This window comes from Halichoerus grypus, chromosome 6 (genome assembly GCF_964656455.1).
Source record: "Halichoerus grypus chromosome 6, mHalGry1.hap1.1, whole genome shotgun sequence".
Taxonomy (NCBI): domain Eukaryota; kingdom Metazoa; phylum Chordata; class Mammalia; order Carnivora; family Phocidae; genus Halichoerus; species Halichoerus grypus.
Genome location: NC_135717.1, coordinates 116598652 through 116619827, shown reverse-complemented (window position 1 = coordinate 116619827; position 21176 = coordinate 116598652). Strand labels below are relative to the sequence as shown.

The 21176-nt window shown below is 40.8% G+C and overlaps 1 protein-coding gene and 1 long non-coding RNA gene across 4 annotated transcripts in view; one reads left to right on the top strand and one right to left on the bottom strand.

Annotated features, from left to right (window-relative positions):
• Nucleotides 1–295, bottom strand: part of LOC144382370 (uncharacterized) — a 132993-nt gene extending 132698 nt beyond the window's left edge. For both annotated transcript variants that reach the window (XR_013449194.1, XR_013449193.1), the window contains exon 1: nucleotides 128–295. This is a non-coding gene — a long non-coding RNA (uncharacterized LOC144382370). The remainder of the gene's footprint in view (nucleotides 1–127) is intronic.
• Nucleotides 296–486: 191 nt separating this feature from the next.
• Nucleotides 487–21176, top strand: part of LIMA1 (LIM domain and actin binding 1) — a 91771-nt gene continuing 71081 nt past the window's right edge. For both annotated transcript variants that reach the window (XM_036098930.2, XM_036098929.2), the window contains exon 1: nucleotides 487–619. The gene's annotated coding sequence lies outside the window, so the exon portion shown is untranslated. The remainder of the gene's footprint in view (nucleotides 620–21176) is intronic.

Below are 21176 nucleotides of genomic sequence, written 5' to 3'. Positions count from 1 at the left end.
AGAAAACACAGCCCTCGTGAGGTGAAGCGACCTGATGAACGTCAAGCAGTACAGTCAGGATTCATTTGTAGCTCTTTCCACTACACCACACGGCCTCCTCTAAAACACCCTCTTTGCACAAACTTACCCCGAAAGCACCAGGAACCTGGTTGGGGACTGACCCACAGTTGAACCGAGGTCAAACCGCCCAGTCGTTCCTAAGTCAAACTGCTGAAACTCTGGGTCAGAGGTAAGGCCAAAGTAAAGAAGAACAAAGCTCAGGGTTTCATTAAAGGAGCGTGGCTCCCGCACAAAGAAGCGCGGAACGTGAGAGGCAGCCCTTGGAAAAGCAGCCACGCCTCTCACGACGCCAAACGCTGCGCGCGGCGGAGCAACACGAACAGCCGAGAACGCAAGACACGCCCCCGGCGGCGCGCACGCCCTCCCAGAGGCCAAACGGGAGGCTGGCGTGCGCGCCCCCGCAGCGGGGGGCGGGGCGGGGCGGGGCTCTGAGCCGGACCGGGGCGGGGCCGCAGGAGCTGTAGGTGTTGCAGCTGGGTCGGGACAGGTGCGCGAGGTAGAGCGCCTAGGACCCGCGGCAGGGCTGGTAGCAGCACGGAGGAAAGACCGATTTAGCCAGGTAAGCGCCTTCTCTCTCCACATCCTCCACAGCCGGAGAGTGCGCGAGACCCCGGCTCCCTCCACAGTCTCTTTCTCCAGCGACTTCTGGGGCAGGGGGAGCACAAGGAGCGTGAACCCCCCCTCCCCCACCCCCCACCGCCCCCGAGAGAGAGAGTAGAGGAATTGCTGATCCTCTGCTCTTTCCTCACTTCTGGGTACTGCGCTGGGCTTGGGACTAATTATGTAGGGCCGAACCTTTGCTGCCTGAGGGCGGGAGCTGATAGGGACCACCTCTTCCATTGGAAACACTCCTTTCTAACTATATTCGTTTTTGGTGCGGTGGAGGAAGGCGGCAGTTCATAAAAATTTAAAATAGTCTCCTAGGGAAATATTCTGATATTCAACTGCTCTTTTCCCATCTTCATTTAAAGTATTCCCTCCCTCTTCGATTTTTACCCCCTTCCGTTCTGCCAACTGAACTCTAAGACACTACAGCCCTTTGAGGCATGTTGAGAATATAGCAGTCCTTGCAGCTGGGTGTGTCATCCTCGAACCGCTATAGTGTATATATCACTGGCACCTGTCACCAGCATACGTAGGTGTTAATATAAGGTAACTGTACACCCGTGGCTACACCTACTAAGCTTGAAGCTGTAGGTGCTAGGAGCCAACCATCTGGCGTCCTTCCTTGCCTCCTTACTGGCGCTTACAACAAGGAGTTTAGCTGATCCTGGTAAGAGATATTTGAACTACTATTGTCTTTCACCTAATTCCAGCTTTCCAAAGTCTGCCTAATCCAGATGGTTCTACTGACTTGGCTTGTCGAGTTAGTCGAAGGTACTTAGGGAGTTATCAGTCTTAAGACAATACCCCTTTAGGGGAGAGGCCTTTTGCATTAAGTATTCTTTCTTTTGCTGTTGATTTAAGGGGTTAAACAGAATACTTTTTATCCGCATGGTTACTAATACTATTCACAATGATAAATATTTTAGGAATCATGAAATAACACTTTCTTCTGAGGTCTGATGTAGATGACCCTCAACAAGCATTTTCTAAGTTTCTGTGGAGTTATAGCCTGGATGAAGGATGATTGTGTCTTAGGTAGACCTTCAAAAAGTTACAGATTTAGCAGGAAAGAAGGTTAAAAAAAAAAAAGGTTTGCGCGCACATTTATTTCCTTGTTTTGCATTGACAGAACAGTACATAACATGGTATTAGGTAATTACTTTAGGAACTTACTTCATTTTCTGGACAAAACATTTATTGAGTGCCTCTTGTTTTGTCAGTCCTATTGTGGATTCAAAGTTCCGAATATCCCTACTCTAAAAAAACTTATTTAAAATCAAATGGGTTAAGCAGAATCAGCAGCTACAACTTACAGGTTTGGTGAGATCAGTGTGTACTAGACATCAGCCCAGAGAACTGTAGAAGCATAGAAAATGCAGTTTAAAAAAATGTCCCTCTTTGGGGTGCCTGGGTGGTTCAGTCGGTTGAGACAGACTCTGCTGTCTTGATTTCAGGGTCCGGTTTGGGCCCCACATTGGGCATGGAACCTACTTAAAAAAAGGGGGGGGGGAACTTTTCTTCTACTTTTCCTTAAAAACAAAACAAAATAACAATAACAAAAAACTTTGAGTAATAGTGAATTATTTTCTTCATATATTTGTATCGCTCATATTCCTTACGGGGTGTTTTGCAAATGGTATGGTCTTTTTGAAGATGGGATAAGGACCTGTCCCTAATTCTGTGTCAGTTCAGTAAATAGTTGGTGGAGCTGTTTTTCACTGTTCTGTATTGGGCCTCAAAGTTGTTATCATGTAGTCCCTGAACTGTAGAGTTTCTGGGAATAGAATAGTGTATTGGCAACATTAGGAAAACAATGCCATTTTGTAAAATTGCTTGTTTGTGCAACTTTGTTTAACTTGGTACGTTCAAGTTTTGTTCCGGACTCTGGTTAAAGGTGGGCCAACTTTCAACTTTCTAATAATTCTAAGAAGAGAAAGCTTTAGAAGTGAAAACAGTTCTTTAACAGCACATCTTGATGACAGAGGACACTTTTTCTTGCTAAGGTGCCTTCAAAATGTCTCTTTTTTTTTGAAGGGGGGACAGGATGGATAAATGAGTGGAGGAAGGGGTCAGAGGTATTTGAAGATTCTTTGCAGTTTTGATGATCTGAAGTCTATAGTAGTCTTTTTAAAATTTTTTTTTTCAAAGATTTTATTTATTTATTTGACAGAGAGAGACACAGCGAGAGAGGGAACACAAGCAGGGGGAGTGGGAGAGGGAGAAGCAGGCTTCCCACCGAGCAGGGAGCCCAATGTGGGGCTGGATCCCAGGACCCTGAGATCACGACCTGAGCCGAAGGCAGACGCTTAACGGCTGAGCCACCCAGGCGCCCCTTTTTAAAATTTTTTTTAAAAGATTTTATTTATTTATTTGACAGAGACACAGCGAGAGAGGGAGCACAAGCAGGGGAAGTGGGAGAGGGAGAAGCAGGCTTCCCGCAGAGCAGGGAGCCTGATGCGGGACTCCTCGCAGGACTCTGGGATCATGACCTGAGCCGAAGGCAGATGCTTAATGACTGAGCCACCCAGGCGCCCCTGAAGTCTGTAGTAGTCTTAAGCACTCTTAATGTAACTGCAGGTTTTTATTAATTGCCTACTGTGTGCCAGTGATCTAGTATACAGAGGATGAACATGACACAGTCCCTTCTATGTGATTGTTTTTCATTTTTCTTATTTGTTTGTTTGTTTGTTTATACATAGGCTCCGTGCACAGCATGGAGCCCACTGCCAGTCTCGAATTCATGACCCTGAGATCAAGACCTGGGCTGAGACCAAGAGTCGGACGCTCAACCAACTAAGCTACCCAGGCGCCCGTTTTCATTTTTTAAATGGAGATTCTGAGTTAATAAAACAGATGGTGGTTGTCTCATTTGGTAATTTGAGCCATGGTACTTGATGAACACATTTCTTTGACATTACTTACCTCTTTTCTTTCTGTTTACACCTTAGGAAAGTGGTCTTCACTGGGAATTTTTGGAAAGGCAGTCAGTATTCGCATGTATTTTGGGTATTTAAAATGATTATGTTGTTTCCTTAAAATGTTTTCAAGTACAATTTTAATGATTGTTCTTCTTAGGGTTTCAAGTTTGTGACTTTCCCCTGATATTTTTTGACAATCATCTGTAATTAACTTAGGGCTTCTGTACCAGAAAGGTTCTTCAAAGACATATACACCCAGACACAAAAGAAGGTTGAGAGTATAGGAGATCATTAGACATCTTTGCCATAAAAGGCCACCTAACCACAAATTGGGAGAATTTGTCACTGTTTATGTTGATAACGAAACTAGTTTTCAGGCATTCTTAATTCCATACTCTCAGAAATAGGTGACTTTTATTTGGATTGGAATTGTACTCTTTCTGCAGCTAGGAAAATTTGTGACTTGTCAGGAATTTCCATAAGAAAAGACTTGTCTTTTTCTTAAGGTTACTATGGTCTTTCACTGTGTGTTTTGTGATAGGAAGTTAAAGTACTTTATTTTGGATTGTGTACAGTAATCTCCAGGTGATGTTAAATTACTTAAAACAGACTCTCAAGGTTCTTTAGTAACAAATGAGTGGTTGTAAATTGAGTAGTTTCTTACTTAATGATTGTGGAAGTGAGATTCTATGGTAAATGGTACTCTTCCTAGGAACATACTGCTATGTTTATTGTGTGGCTGACTGCAAAGTCCTTGAGACTCAGTCAAATTATTGTGCAAATGCAGATCTCTTTTTATAAAAGGACAAGATTTGGGCACCTGGTGGCTCAGTTGGTTAAGCCACTGCCTTCGGCTCAGGTCATGATCCTGGAGTCCCAGGATCGAGTCCCGCATCGGGCTCCCTGCTCAGCAGGGAGTCTGCTTCTCCCTCTGACCCTCCCCCTCTCATGTGCTCTCTCTCTCTCATTCTCTCTCTCAAATAAATAAATAAAATCTTTAAAAAAAAAAAAAAAAAAAGGACAAGATTTGACCCAACAAGCAATCCATTATTTAGCACGTCAAATGATTTCTTTATACTTGAAAATGTTTCTAGAGACTTCACATGTGCAGTCATGAAAAGTTAATAAGTACCATGATATATTACATTCATTTTATTTGCTTTTAAAGAATTTCTTCATAATGCTACAATGAAACTAAGAACTTCCATCTTTAAGGGGGAAAAGATGCAACTTTTTGTTCTTTTTTTTTTAAAAGATTTTATTTTTAAGTAATCTTTCCACCGAACATGGGGCTTGAACTCACGACCCTGAGATCAAGAGTCACATGCTCTACCGACTGATCCAGCCAGGTGCCCCCCACCCTTTTATAAAGATTTACTTTTTGTATTTCTGATGACAAGCATGGGGCTACTTTTTCTCTTATTTATCCTATAACAGAGCTTACTATATGGAAAACTTTACAATCCTTCAAACATGTTTTTTCTTGCCAATTTTTGGTTCATTACCCATAGATTAGTAATCCTGATATACTTTTACTTGGTTTTAGATTTCCACCATCTTTTTTTCCCCATAAACTGAAATTTAAGCAAATGGCCCAAGATTTCTTTTCCTCATAGTCAGTTTCACCGAATAGGTAATTTTCAGATTTGGTTTCCACCTCCAGCACTAGATAGGAAACCTGTCTGCCCTTGCATTGTACCCAGTGATTTCCCTGTAATGGCCCTGTCACTGCCCTCCTCCTAACCACTTGGCAACATTTGACCAAGTGAGCATCTTTTTTGGTTATTTCTTTTATTTGGCTTTCTTGGCATGACTTTACCTGGTTGTCCATCTTCTAATCTAACACTTCCTCTCATGCCTCTTCACTGACTCACAGTCTTTTTGCCCCTCAAGTGTGGATGTTTGCCATGGTCCAGCATCCTGTTCTTATTATACTCTCTCCCTGTGCAGTCTGATCTATTTCCATGGCTTCAACTAACATCTCCATGTGAGTGATTTGCAGATTATTTTTTAAACCTCTTTGTATATTATATATATAATTCTTGTTTTATTTTCACATATACAAATATGCATACCCATTTAGAAGATAAGAATTACATATGCTTATTATGAAAACTTGAGGAAAAATATAAAGAAGGGAAAATATTCCATAATCTGTTCCAGAGAGAACTATTTGGTATATTTCCTTTCAGTCTTTTTTTTTCCCCTTTGATACACACACACACACACACACACACACACACACGTAATTGGTCTCATCCTATTACAGTAGATATAGTTTTGTATATGCTTTTTCACTTTACATTATGTCATAATTTTCCATGGTATCAAAATTATTTGAAAACAATTATAATGGATGTTCAATATCCTATTGTATTGATACGCATAATTTAACTCTGTACTCGGGTATTATGATTGTTACAACATTATTAACAAGCGAAAAAATTGAGAATAAATTAATGCATAAATCTTTGTACAAATCACTCACTATTGGGGCGCCTGGGTGGCTCAGTTGTTAAGCGTCTGCCTTCGGCTCAGGTCATGATCCCAGGGTCCTGGGATCGAGCCCCGCATCGGGCTCCCTGCTGGGCGGGAAGCCTACTTCTCCCTCTCCCACTCCCCCTGCTTGTGTTCCCTCTCTTGCTGTCTCTCTGTCAAATACATAAGTAAAATCTTAAAAAAAAAAAAAAATCACTCACTATTTCCTTAGGTTAGATTCCTAGAAGCTGAATTACCAGGTCATAGGGAATAAAAATTAAAAAACACTAAACCTGCTGTCAAATTGCTTTTTGTAAAGATTAGACTGATTAAATTAACATTATCACCTGCAGTGATTGTGAGTGCCCATCTTATTTTTTAATATTGGATCTTATTTTTTAATCTTTATTAATTTGTTAAGCAAAAGTGATTTAATTTGTATTTTATTACTAGTGAGAGCAAACATTTTTCATATGTTCATTTCCATTTCAGTTTCTTCTGTGCATTGTTGTCTTTTGGTTAATCCATTCCCATTTTGGGGTCTTAAAATTTTAATTATGTTGCTTTTTGTTTGGGGTTCTTTCATTTATTTGGGGCTTTGGGGGAAGGAGTACAGATTTTTATTAGGCCAAATCGAATGAGTGGAGTGATGAAGTGGAAAGTGTACACAAGTTGAAATTGTGGCATTTTAAATTCCTGTTGGTGTGAGAAGCCAGAGCTTGTGATTGTTGGAGCAGCACTGGCAAATGGAAAGGGTGTTGACCTGAAAGTCAGGATTCCCAACCTGGTGTTGGGAACCAACCACCGAGGTGATCTTGGGCAAGTCATTCATCCTCTCTGAGCCTTTTCTGTAAAATGGATGGGTTGGGTTATTGATCCCAAAGACCATACAACCTCTGTGCTGAAAGGATGCTTTACAAGCCACCGCTCTCTAGACATTGTGAAATTATTTTTTGTCCCATACCTAACCCTTCACCCAGTTTAGATATATAGAGCCCAAGGAGAAAGACTGGATGCAGTGAAGGCGATTTTCATAGGGGGAGCAAGGCTTAATGGAACCTAGAGGCACTTTAATGTAGAAGTTGGAAAGACTGGCATTTTTGAGGCACTCCCATAGATTGACACTTGGCAGCCTAGTTACATAAATCATAAAAGCCCTGCTAATCTATGCCACAAAGCCCCATCATCTCTAATGGGTGTACAACAAATCTCATTTTATGACAAGAGGTTTAAGTTGCCAAGCCAAGTTACTTAACAACTTCCACTATTCCGTACAGGAGCTATACTTAGTGGGGTTTTTTCTTAGTCATTTGTATAAGCTCTTCATTTTAAATTTTTTTAAAGATTTTATTTATTTATTTGAGAGAGAGGGTGAGAGCAAGAGAGAGGATGAGCAGGAATGGGAGGGGCAGAAGAGGAAGAAACAGACTACCCGCGGAGCAGGGAGCCTGGCACAGGGCTCGATTCCATGACTTGAGCTGAAGGCAGACATTTAACCGAGCCACCCAGGTGCCCAGCTCTTCATTTTAAGAATATTAATTATTTGCCCTGTGGTCAAATGTTTAACTAGTTATGTGCCTTTTAATTTTATATATGGTAAATTATTACTTATCTATAGATCTTTTTCTTTGGGATTTCTTTTGTTGCTTTTATGTTGTGAAGCCTTTTGCCATCTGAAGATGGGTTAAGTATTCACTTTGATTACCTACTAATTTTTATGATTTTTACTTTTTATAATAAATTTTTTAAATTGTCTTGAATTTACTTAGGGGTACCAAAGCAGGCATATCTTCTGAGCTCCAGATCCATATTTCCAACCAGTTGGCAGACCATGTAGATATTCCCTATGTACCAGACACTTGTGTCCACCTCATTCCCTAAGGAGAAAGCTTGAAGTTGTCTTGAATGCTTCATTCCTTCTCTTTTCTTTTTTTTTTTTTTTGAGATTTTATTTATTTTTTTGAGAGAGAGAAAGAGAGAGTGTGTGTGCACGAGCAAGGGGGAGTAGCAGAGGGAGAGGGAGAAGCAGACTCCCTGCTGAGCAGGGAGCCCAATGTGGGACTCGATCCCAGGACCCTGAGATCATGACCTGAGCTGAAGGCAGACCTTAAGTTACTGAGCCACTTAGCCACCCCAGTCCTTCTCTTTTCCCACATTTAATCAATCGCCATGTTTGGTTGATTCTACCCCAACGGGGTGATAATGGCTCTTTGTCATTGTTCTAATTCATACCCCCCTTTTTTTTTTGCTAAAGTCCTTAGAATTGGTTTCAGTTTTTCCCTTTTAGTCCAGAGTTGTCATAAAAATAATAGAATACCGGTTTTCAAAGTATGGTTCCCTTGATTACCTGTTTTAGAATCTCCTGGGGTGTTGGTTAAAAAGGTAGGTTTCCAGGTCCCACTAGACTTACACATCAATATATTTGAGAGAATGGGGCCTGGGAATCTGCAGTATTAACAAGTACCTCAGGAGATTCATTTACACACTTAAGGGGAAGCAAACCCCAAGTAAATTAAATCTAAATTTCTCTGGATGCCATTCAAGACCCCCACTTCCACACCCTGACAGCCTATTTTTCCAGGCTTATCTCCCACATCACCATCCACCCACCTGGCATTGTAGCCACACGGTGATTCACAGTTTCCTGGACCCACCCTGTCCCTTCCTGCCTCTGTGCCTTTGCTCATGCAGTTCCCACAGCCTCAGGCTCCTCTCCCTCCTCCCACTCCTGCTTAAATCCTTTTCCTTAGGAGTTCAAATAAAATGCTCCTTTTAAAAAAATAAAGCCTTGGGGCGCCTGGGTGGCTCAGTCGTTGGGCGTCTGCCTTGGGCTCAGGTCATGATCCCAGGGTCCTGGGATCGAGCCCCTCATTGGGCTCCCTGCTCAGCTGGAAGCCTGCTTCTCCCTCTCCCCCTGCTTGTGTTCCCTCTCTGGAAATATCTCTCTCTGTCAAATAAATAAATAAAATCTTTAAAAAATAATAAAAATAAAAAAATAAAAAATAAAGCCTTTTCTAATTTCTATTTTAATCAGTGACTCCCTCCCCAGTCTTCACTTAGCACTTTATTTTTATTTCATTTTTTTACCTCAATACTGTCACTATTTATGAATTATTGCTTCTTTAAAAGATTATAAGTCTTCTAAGTTTGAGAATTCTGCCTTTCCTTTTTATTTGGTAGCCATTATACATATAATAGGCAATTAAATATCATAAAGTATATGAAATATATCTCTTCTTGTAAGCACTATTATATAAAAATGTTTGGATTTGCCTCACACTTAGAATAAAATTAAGATTTTTTACCACTGGTTATAAATCCTTATTTAATCTGGCTGCCACTCAGCTCTGTCATCATCTCATACTTTTCATTCACCTCCTAGCCATATTATTCTTGCCTCAGGGCCTTTGCATTTGCTATTTCTTCCATCCTGAAAACTCCCACATCTCTTCTCTTCACCTGACTGGTTGCCTATGTCCTCTGCATTATTCAGGTTTCAGCTCAAATGTCATTCTTCCAAAGAGGCCTTCCCCAGACCGCTATCTAAAGCATCTGTGCCTTTTCCTACCACCACTCCAGTTACTGTTTTCCTATTTCCTTCACTGCACTAATCACAGTATTTAATTGTCCTGTTTCCCCAGTAGAATGGAAGCTTCATGAGAGCAGAGACCTTGTCTGTCATTTTTAACATTATACCTTTAGCAAACAGAGCACTGCTTGACACATGGTAAGTCCTCAATAAGTATTTGTTGAATGCATGAATAAGCCTTTGAAGATAGACTTCTCATTTTTACAAGTCTTGTTTTGGTTTGCAATCCAAAGGTTTTGTTGTTGTTTTTGTTGTTTAATAGACAACAGCTGAGGTAGTTCCATCAGGGTTCAAAACGGGTAGCAGCCTCTGAGGATTTCTGAAGGGAGCAGGACAAAGAGAGGCTGGGCTCACCAGGATTCAGTTTTTGTTTTTGTTTTTTTAAAATTTTATTTATTAATTTGAGAGAGAGAGCACAGCAGGGGGAGCAGCAGGCAGAGGGAGAAGCAGGCTCGCCAAGCAGGGAGCCAGATGCGGGGCTTGATCCCAGGACCCTGGGACCATGACCTTGAGCCGAAGGCAGACAGCCACCAAGGTGCCCCGCCAGGATTCAGTTCTATCTGAGTGCAGGTTTTCCAAGGTGATCCCAGGATCAAAGCCACTATTTTACTACCACTGTCAGCATCTATTTCCAGGGTTGTTACTGCTGCCCAATACTAGTCCTTTAGCTCTCACTGCATTTTTTTTTTTTTTTTTTTTTTTTTTAAGATTTTTATTTATTTGCGAGAGAGACAATGAGAGACAGACAGCATGAGAGGGAGGAGGGTCAGAGGGAGAAGCAGACTCCCTGCCGAGCAGGGAGCCCGATGTGGGACTCGATCCCGGGACTCCAGGATCATGACCTGAGCCGAAGGCAGTCGCTCAACCAACTGAGCCACCCAGGCGCCCCTCTCACTGCATTTTTAAAAGCAAGCAAAATTGGAATCCAACTGACTAGACAACTTATGGCAAAACTAGAATCCAACCAACTAGAATCCTCAAGCAACAAAAAGTTTTCTTTTGCTTTTCTTTTCTAGAAGAAAAACAAGAAAGCTACCTAGAATCCTCAAGGAAAGATGAAATTATGTTCATTATACTTACTACATGCCTATTGATTTGGAAGATTTTTAGCAACAGCTGCAGACAAGGGGTTTCTTGTTAACATCTAGTTGAACCAGACAATTGAAATCATCAGTTCTAATTTCTTCCAATTTCTCTTCATTGGGTAGACTTCTTTTTTTTTTTTTAATATTTATTTATTTGAGAGAGAGAGAGCACAAGTGGGGGTAGGGGGAAGCAGAGAGAGAGGGAAAAGCAGACTCCCTGCTGAACACAGAGCCTGACTCGGGGCTCGATCCCAGGACCCTGAGATAGTGACCTGAGCTGAAGGCAGACACTTAATTGACTGAGCCACCCAGGCACCCCGGGTAGACTTATTCTTTAATTCTATTTTTTCTTGAAACTGCCTTGAAATTTTATTAAAAATTACAATAGTTTTTATGGCATCTTATAGTTTTCAAAGTACTTTACTTTTATTCTCTCATTTAATCTTCATAACCATCCCAGGGTGCCTGCGTGGCTCAGTGGGTTAAGTGTCCAACTCTTGATTTCGGCTCAGGTCATGATCTCAAGATTGTGAGATTGAGCTCTGCATCATCGGGCCCTGCACTGGGCGTGGAGTCTGCTTAAGATTCTCTCTCTCCCTCTCTAAAAAATAAAACAAAACAACAAAAAACTGGTAATCCTCACAGCCATCCCTTGTGAATATGTTTCTGAGTTGAAGAAACAGAGACCCAAAGAAGTTGATTGACTTTCCCATGCCAACTAAAAGACCACTACTCAATAAATACCTCTTAAAAACTTTTTAAAGCAGCATCATTTGATGTAATTTTTAGAAGGTAAATATTAAAGTGTATTTAAAACACTAACATTAATATGTTTGTGACCAGTCTCTAAGAAATAAGCTGCATAGCATTGATTGAGATAAATAGCAAAATTTTATCACTTCTGTGGCTCTGTGGTTTGTAAGTCTTTGACCAGCCTCAGCTATGCTTGTCCTTGATTAAAGCATTGTTCTGGGTTAGCTTCTCACAGATTTGTACAGAAAGGAGAGATGAGAGAACTTGCCTAGAGAAGAGTCACTTTTCAGTAAACCCGTTTTAATTCTCCTTGTGCTTGAAGGGATTGGTTAAATTGATCTGAACTGGCTTTTCAGATTGAGCAAGTCCTGAAAAAAAAACACATCATCTAAAATTTCAGATAAGAAGAATGGAAGCCACGCCCTTCCTGGAAATGGCCAGGCATGAAACTAAGAAGCCCTGTATTTGGAGAAAACTTGATTAATTATTAAGGACAAAGGACTGGTATAAGGAGGTTATATCCTTAACGGAAGCAGCCTTCTTAAAATAAGTGTACATATTTCTTCTGCTTTGACGTTATAAAGAAGACTCTTTAATTAGCTACTTTGTGTTAATTAAGCATGTAATTGGTAAGACTTGTGAGCATGTGGTTTATAGACATGACATTCAGTTATGTAGGTGGGCCTTTGCTGAGATGACTAACATAATACTGTTTTTTATTCATATGACAGATTTTTATTGAGCCTCTACACTGTACCAGGCACTGATGTTAAAGCATGGAATGGTGCAAAGGTTGAGGGAGAAACAGGCTATTCAGAGTAAACCTATGCTTTCTGTAATAGTCGACTATAAATTTCCACATTCTTTTTCCAATTAACTATGCCTTTCTCTACTTTTCACTTTAAATTTGAAGTTACTGACATAATTATCTGTTTTTCTACTTACTGATAAAGATTTTCCTTACTATGTGTGAATAATACTGAAAAAAACTCAATCCACTGGGTTATGTTTGCCCTTACTATAAGTTAATTATCAACTGGGCAGGGAGAGGAGGAAGAAGAACCAAGCAAATAAATAACAAATTAGATTTGAGAGAGAGGTAGAATCAAACTTGGAGTAAATATTGGGTAATTTTTAATTTAAAGAAAAAAAAAGGGGAGCCTGGATGACTCAGTTGTTAAGCATCTGCCTTCGGCTCAGGTCGTGATCCCGGGGTCCTGGGATCGAGCCCCGCATCGGGCTCCCTGCTCTGCGGAAAGCCTGCTTCTCCCTCTCCCACTCTCCCTGCTTGTGTTCCCTCTCTCGCTGTGTCTCTCTCTGTCAAATAAATAAATAAAATCTTCTTTAAAAAATTTTGAAAAAAAGAAGAAAAAAAAAGATTAGGAAGGTTCTTGGGTGGTTCTTTGTGACCTAAAAATTTTAGACCAAAGTCAGTTTTTAAAGGCTGTAATTGGAGGTTACTCTTTTACCTGTCTAGATAAGATATGTGAAGGTTACCACAATTATGTAAAAAGCTAATTTGGGTTTCAAAAATGCGAGAAGATAAGATATTCAAGCTGATGAACAATGTAATAGAAGCCATGTAGGACGTTAATAGTTATAGATCATTTTCTATGTAGAGTTTCACAGAGATATTGAGAACACCTAAAATGTGGCCCTTACACAGTGAAAGAGAGAGATTAGAGAGATTTAGACTTTTGGGTACAGAGAAATGGTGTCACGGTTTTAAGAACTTCTGGTGTTCCTGGTGGTCATTGCCAGTTTCTCTGAGATGACATTAGAGATCCTCTTTTCTTATTGCTGATTTAACAAAAATAAGTTGACCCTGAAATACAGTGTACACTAGAATGGCATTTCTGGTTTATTCTCTGTGCTAGAGGTCATTTTATTTTCATCCCAGCCTCCTAAAAAATGAATACGTTAACATTTATTTGACCTTTCTGGGCCTCAGTTTCTTCATCTGTAAAGTGGGACAATAATATTCCAAGTGTGTGACTGTGAGGAACTTAAACTTATATATGGGGGGGCCTGGGTGGCTCAGTCGTTAGGTGTCTGCCTTCGGCTCAGGTCATGATCCCGGGGTCCTGGGATCGAGCCCCATGTTGGGCTCCCTGCTCTGCGGGGAGCCTGCTTCTCCCTCTCCCACTCCCTCTGCTTGTGTTCCCTCTCTTGCTGTGTCTCTCTCTGTCAAATAAATAAATAAAATAAAATAAAAATATATGCAAAACAATTAGAAGAGTATCTGATACACATGGTAAGTGTTTGGTAAATGTTTGCTTATTTTTTTAGGATTTTTTTTTTTTTTAATTTGTCAGAGAGAGAGAGAACACAGGCAGGGGGAGTGGCAGGCAGAGGGAGAAGCTGGCTCCCCACTGAGCAAGAAGCCTGATGCAGGACTCGATCCTAGGACCCGGGATCATGACCTAAGCTGAAGGCAGCCAGGTGTCCCAATGTTCACTATTTTTATTACCACTACTACTGTCACTTTATTAAGCACTTATTTTAGCACTGAGCTAAAGGAACATTTTCAGAGATGATGGGACTAAGGCTTAGAGTAATTTTCCTAGTGTTACCCAATAAGTAAGTGGTAGATTGTAGATGTCAAGTTGTGCAGAAAGGAACCAGGGACAGAGTGGGCTTAGATGTGGAACAGGCTGGGGCATTTGAACTAGCCTGTCTAGTTTCAAGACACTTAGGATGAGACTGGCCCAGACCACCCCCAGATACCAGGAACATTGTGTTTTGTAGTAAGTCATTAGAGCGTGGACATTGGCATTTGTCAGACTAACTAGTTTTTTGATCTTGTGCGAATTATTTAACCTTTCTGAGCCTCAGTTTCTTTCTCTGTGAGATGAGAATAATATTTGTTTCATGGTATCATAAGGACTAAGGGAGTAAAATCAAATGGAATGAATTACCTTGCGTATGACCAGTGACCAATAACCGATCCCCAGGCTTATGCTAAAGTGGCCTAGATTTTTTACCTGATTCTGACACAGTCCATCTAGATGGTGGGTGATTAGGGACAGTGTCTGCCTCCCTGCTGAGGCCCAATAACTCTGGGGTTAAACCAAATCTAAACTCCCAAAGCTGTTTTTACGTTGGAATCGTAGGGGACTCTTTTAAGAAAAATTAGAAGTGTTTGGACTCCACATGAGAGATTCAGATTCCAGAGATGATCCAGATATTCAGACCACCCTCCCCAATCCCTCCCTCACCACCCCCTCCACCCACCACCCACCCCTGCACAACTGAGAAGCATTAGATTGGCTAGTTAAGGGTAGCAGGTGAAGCACAACCCCAAACCGTGATCTTAATGCTTGGATTGTCGGTGTCAGTCAGGCTTCTCACAGGGCTGTGCTCTGGTGGGAATATTAATGAGCAGTCAAGGGGTGGGTCCCCTACAGAAGGGAACTCTACAGAAACGATCTCATCTGTATAGTCAAGCAACATTTCTGTTTGGAAAGAATATTAATGAGGTCTGGATAGGAATCAGACACCAGGAAAGGACAGCTGCTGTGAGAGGCAATTTGAATTGTACAAGGAGTTACACATGATATTAAGAAAGTCCTTGTGCAACTTTAAAAAGTAATTAAGTTGTAGAGATAATAAACAGCTTATAAATGATGTTTAAAAAGTAAATGTAGTTTCAAAAAATAAATGTATTGAGGGGCCAGCACACATTTGAAAATATGTTCAACCTTCCCCATGATTAAAGGAATGAAAACTAAAACAATAATGTACCATTTTTCACACATCTAGCAGACTGGAAAAAATAAAAAGGATTAATCATGCTCAGTATTCACAAGGATGTGGAAAATAGTCTTTCTCATGTAGCTAATGGTTCAAATATAAATTGATGCAAAAAATAAATATAAATTGATGCAACTTTTTTGGAGGAAAATTTGGGAGTGTATTTTAAAATTTTTAATGCATGGGCCTTTTAAACTAGAAATGCTGCTTCCAGGAATTTACACCATAGATGCACATACCTCCAAGTAGGCAATAGTAGAAAGATGTTCATTGCAGTCTTGTTCTTAATTATGAAGAACCCAGCAACCTATATATTCATTGACGGGGCCAGGTTAAATAAGTTATAGACTATTGCAGAGTGAAATAGTATTTGGTACTGAAAGGCTGAGGTAGATCTCTATGTCCTCCTCCATCTACATGTCATTTCCTTTCTTTTTTTTTTTTTTTTTAAGATTTTATTATTTATTTGACAGAGAGAGAGAAAGAGAGAGCACAAGCAGAGGGAGCAGGAGAGGGAGAAGCAGACTCCCCGCTGAGCAGGGAGCCCGATGCAGGACTCGATCCCAGGACCCTGGGATCATGACCTGAGCCGAAGGCAGACGCTTAACCGACTGAGCCACCCAGGCGCCCCTATGTGTCCTTTCCTATATGTCCTCCTCTTGTGTGTGGAAAGATGTCCAACAGGAAATAAATAATTGCTGAATAGCACATTAACATAAAATCACTGTAATTTTTTTTAAAGATTTTATTTATTTGAGAGCGAGAGGGTGAGCGAGACAGAGAACATATAAGCAGGGAAAGTGGCAGGCAGAGGGACAAGCATACTCCCCACTGAGCAGGGAGCCCGATGTGGGACTCGATCCCAGGATCCTGGGACCATCACCTGAGCTGAAGGCAGACACTTAACCAACTGAGCTACCCAGTGCCCCTGTAATTTTTTTTAAATGTATGTGTTTATATGTTGGTGTTAACACCTCTGTGCCTCACAGTTTCCTCATTTGTAAAATAGGCATCACTATAGTATCTCATGAGTTGTGAGAATAAAAAAAATATGTAGAATGCTTAGGACAGTGACTGACCTATTGCGCTGTGCATTTGCTATTATTATCACGTATAGGCGATATCCGAAAGTTTATATTCCAAAGCGTGACAGAGGTTACCTTTGGCAAGTCAAATGGTCTTGGGGGAAGGAGTATACAAGAGCAGGCAGAGACTTTGGTTTCTTATATTGTATGTGTCCATGTAGTTGTTTATGATAAGCAGGCCCATCACTTGACCAATCATTCTGACAAGGAAGCTAGGCAATGAACAAATGGGCAGCCCCAATTTGGAGTGCTTGTTGAGAACTGTGAAGGAGGGGTTCCCCAAAGGAAAGGAGGAGGGTGAAAGAGGGTGGTGGTGTGGGGAGATGTGAGGGATGCTTGGGAGTTCCACCTTGGCTGCTGAAACACTTTTTGAAAACCACTGACTTAATCAAAGATTGAAAATTTTTAAATTGCTCAAGAACCTTATGAAGGCCCCACATTTATATCTGGACTTTTCCTTTTTGCAATTTAGTTACATTTATACTAAAAAAGTGATTCATGCTTAATTTGACTTGTGGGCAAAAGCTATAAAAACTAATTGCTCACGTGTCTAAAACAAACATTTAAGAGGGATAGGTAATTTTCCTAATAATTATGAAATAAAAATTTCAATGCTTTAAAGAGACTACTAATTTCTTTTCAACTAGTATTACTACCTCCATTATATAATACTAGAGTAAATTTTGCACTAAAAAAAGTCAAACGGCTGAAGACTATGTTAAGTTTATGAATTATTTTAATCAAAGCCTTATGACATAGGCCTTGTTAAGACAATATGACATATAAACTAAGCTAAACCCAAATATGTAATCTGTTAACTAAACCTTTAGAATAATGTTTATTCAGTGTCTTAGACACAGGGGCATCCAAAAAGACCGACAAGATTCGGTTCTGACCTCAAGCAATGTGCCAGGCACTGTTTTGTATTTATTTATAGAACAACCCTGTAGCTTAGGTGTGGCATCCTCATTTTACACAGAAGGAAAGTGTAGCACAGAGAGGTGGCCGTACATCTGGTTAGCCCTGGACTCAGCACTGGAATCAGCTGGTATCCCCATGGCACTGCTCTGGCTCCAAATAACCAGGATATGAAGATAGGCGATGTGAGCCCTGGGTGGGGGCACACAGAATTCTCAGGTTCCTCAGTGATCATCGATCATCTAGTCTAGTGACTTTCAAACTATAATTTTACAATAACAGTTTTATTGAAATACTCGTATACCATACAATTTACCTATTTAAAGCGTGCAGTTCAGTGGTATATTCGCAGAGTTGTGCAGCCGTCACCACAGTCAATTTTACGACGCTTTCATCACCTCCCAGAAAAACCCCATACCCTTTAGCAGTCAGTCCGGTCCCCTTCAACCCCCCTGCCAGGGCTAGGCAACCACGATCTACTTTCTGTTTCTATAGGTATGCCCATTCTAGACATTTCATATAAATGGAATCATACGATATATGATCTTGGTGACTGGTTTCTTTTACTTGGCTTAAGTTTTTCAGGGTTCATCCATGTTGTAGCATATGTGGCTACTTCATTCCTTTTCATGGCCAAATAGTATACCTTTATATGGATCAACCACATTTTGTTTATCTGCTTATCAGTTGAGGAACATTTAGAATGTTTCCACTCTGGGGCTGTTGTGAATAATGGTATTATACACAATCTTGTACAACTTTTGTGTGGACATGTGTTCTTTTTTCGCTTCTCTCTGTATGTGTACCCCTCTAGGAGTGGAATGGCAGGATCATATGATAATGATGTGTTTGACCCTCTAAGGAGCTGCCAACTATTTTCCAAAGCAACTGCATCATTTTACATTCTCGTCAGCAGTGTATATGAGAGTTTCAGTTTCTCTACATCCTTGCCAACACTTGTCAAACTATAATTTTTTTAACCACATCCCACAGTAAGAAATATTTTACATTCTTACCCAGTTTACACACACACAAATAACTGAAACAAAAGCTTTATAAAAGAATACTTAAACTCTATGTGATGCAGCCTGACATTTTGTGTTTCATTCTATTCTTTTTCTTTAGCACAAACATCTTGGTTCTGACCCGTTAAAATTGATTTCACAACTCACTAATTGTGACCTGCAGTTAGAAAAATACTAGGCTATGTTAACCCCTTCATTTTACACAAGAGGAAATTGAGGCCCTGAGAGATGACTTCTTAGCAGATGATACTGCTAATTAGTTGCAGATTAAAGATTAGAGCCCAAGTTCATTGGCTTCCTGCTTTAACTTTTGACATCTCAAATTTAGTTGCCCTCATATGCGGTAGGTAAAAATAAATTGGAATTTCTGCTCAGATACCGTTTAAAAATTCTGTATACTTTTCTCAAGCAGCACTTCAAATTCAGCAACAAATCAAGCTAGAGAAAAAAAAGAATAAAAAGAACACAGTTTTATTATCATGAGTCATAAGTCTACAGAGTAATTTTGTGCCTGCTGAGCAGCCAAGCTTTTTTTGTGTTTGTTTTGTTTTTGGTTTTGTTTTTTTTTTTTTAAGATTTTATTTATTTGTGAGAGAGGGGGAGGAAGGGAGAGTGGAGGGAGGGACAGAGGGAGAGAATCTTTAAGCAGACTCCCCGTTGAGCACAGAGCCTGATGCAGGGCTCCATCTCACAACCCTGAGATCATGGCCTGAGCTGAAATCAGGAGTCAGATGCTCAACCCACTGAGCCAGCCAGGCGCCTCTTGAATGGCAATATTTGAAAGTAAGCAATATAAAAATCTTTTATGCTTCTGTTTTTCTATTTTTCTTGGAATACATATGGGTCTTAAGTCCTTTTATTTCATTGTTTTCCAACCTGTGATGGGGTAACCACTGACACTAGAATCACTTCAAGGTTCTTGTTAAAATGTGGTCTTCCCAGGCCCTACTCCAGACCTAATGAGTCAGAATTGTGGGATGGGACCTGGAAATCAGTATTTAAAACAAACTTCCCTGGAGAGTGGAAAATCAAGACAATGTTTCCACCCTGGTGATGGATGACACAGAGCTGAAACAGGTGGCTTACATATACAAGTGTATCAATATGTCATTGCAAATCAAGGGCAAAATTAACTCCATTGTAGTAGGTAACTGTCAGAAACTTGGTCTGGTGTTCAATGACGTGGTGGGCATTGTGGAGATAATCAATAGTAGGGATGTCAAAGTTCAGGTCATGGGTAAAGGGTCAACCATTTCCATCAATAAAGCAGAGGGTTGCCACGTTTACCTGAGCAAGAATTCCCTGGGTTGAGACAGCCAGAGCCAAATCTGAGATGAAGGTCCTCATTCCTACAGAAGGTGGTGACTTTAATGAATTCCCAGTCCCTGAGAAGTTCAAGACCCTTTGAAATGGGCAGAAGTTCGTCACCACATTGACAAAAATTGCTGGATAAGCAAAGTGCCACTGGGTTCTTTGCCTTCTCCTTCATACCATAGGATAAATCTGTATCAAGGCGGTTCTTTTTTAGATTTCCTCTACCTTTCTGCTCTTAAACTGCTTCTCTGCTTTGAGAAGCACAGCTACCTGCCCTCACTAAAATATACCTCGGGCTATTAAGTTAGGGCGGGACAGCAGGTCAGCTGATCTTCCCCTGGAAGGTGCAGCTTTTCCCTATCAGCTCCACCACACCACCAGTCCATTCTTAAGGACCCGTATGCCAGACTGGTGTGTTTTAGCTTTCAGCCTTTGGGGGTTATCTGACCAACAAACTGTGTTTGGGGAAGAATCAGGCAGTCCCCAGGAATCAGCAGATCAGAATATTCACACGAGTTAATCTTTTTCTAACAATGAGCATGAAGGTAGCAGAGGCTGGTGTGATTCTAGCTGGTTCTTCTAACCAGACTCTTTTCACTGTTGACAAGTGAGGCAGGGGTTGCACTGGACCAAAGGCTGAAGCTTGGCCAGCTAGCATTCCAAGGAAAATTGTTTACTTACAAGCATTCCTTTTATTTTGCATTCCATCCTCGGTCTGCCTGAACCTGAGAGAGGAGGTCCTGTACCAGCTGCTGTGGCAGTGCCCGGCACCCAGGCCAGGTAAAGGAGGCTTGGACCTTTTCTTTCTCTGGGATCCCTGCCCAGCACCTTCCTACAGAGATGACTTAAACAAGGAAAAAAAAAAAGAAAGAAAGAAAAAGAGAAAGAAAATACACCATTCCAAAGAATCTGGAATTCTTTCCTCCTTCCATGCCTATCCTCCATCTTCACTGCCTCCTTTGCCCTGTCATGCTCAACTGTTTTTGGTTTCTGTCCAGGCACCTGAACAGAGGACTAAAATCTCCATTGCAACCTGGTTTTATGTCTTATATAAGAATCTTGCACAGCAGGGCGCCTGGGTGGCTCAGTCGGTTAAGCATCTGTCTGTTTGGCTCAGATCATGATCACAGGGTCCTGGGATCCAGCCGCATGTCAGGCTCCTTGCTCAGCAGGGAGCCTGCTTCTCCCTCTCCCTCTGCCTGCCGCTCCCCCTGCTTGTGCTCTCTCTCTCTCTCTCTCTCTGTCAAATAAATAAAATCTTAAAAAAAAAAAAAAAAGAATCTTGCACAGCATTGCTAATATAAATTACAGTTTTTCTCCCTAGGACACTTACCAAAATATGCAACATTTTTGGTGGGAAGAGAGATTGTCCTGTGACTTCTACCCATTTCCTGAGGCCTGTGGCAATAAACCTTTATGTACTTAAAGTTATACAGAAAATAGAATAAAATTAATATCAAACTTGAAAAAAAATAAAACAAACTTCCTAGGTGATTCTTATTTTACTCAAGGTTGTGACCTACTAAATAAGGGTTTCTTTCTTTTTTGTTTTTTTTTTTTTTTAAGATTTTATTTATTTATTTGACACAGAG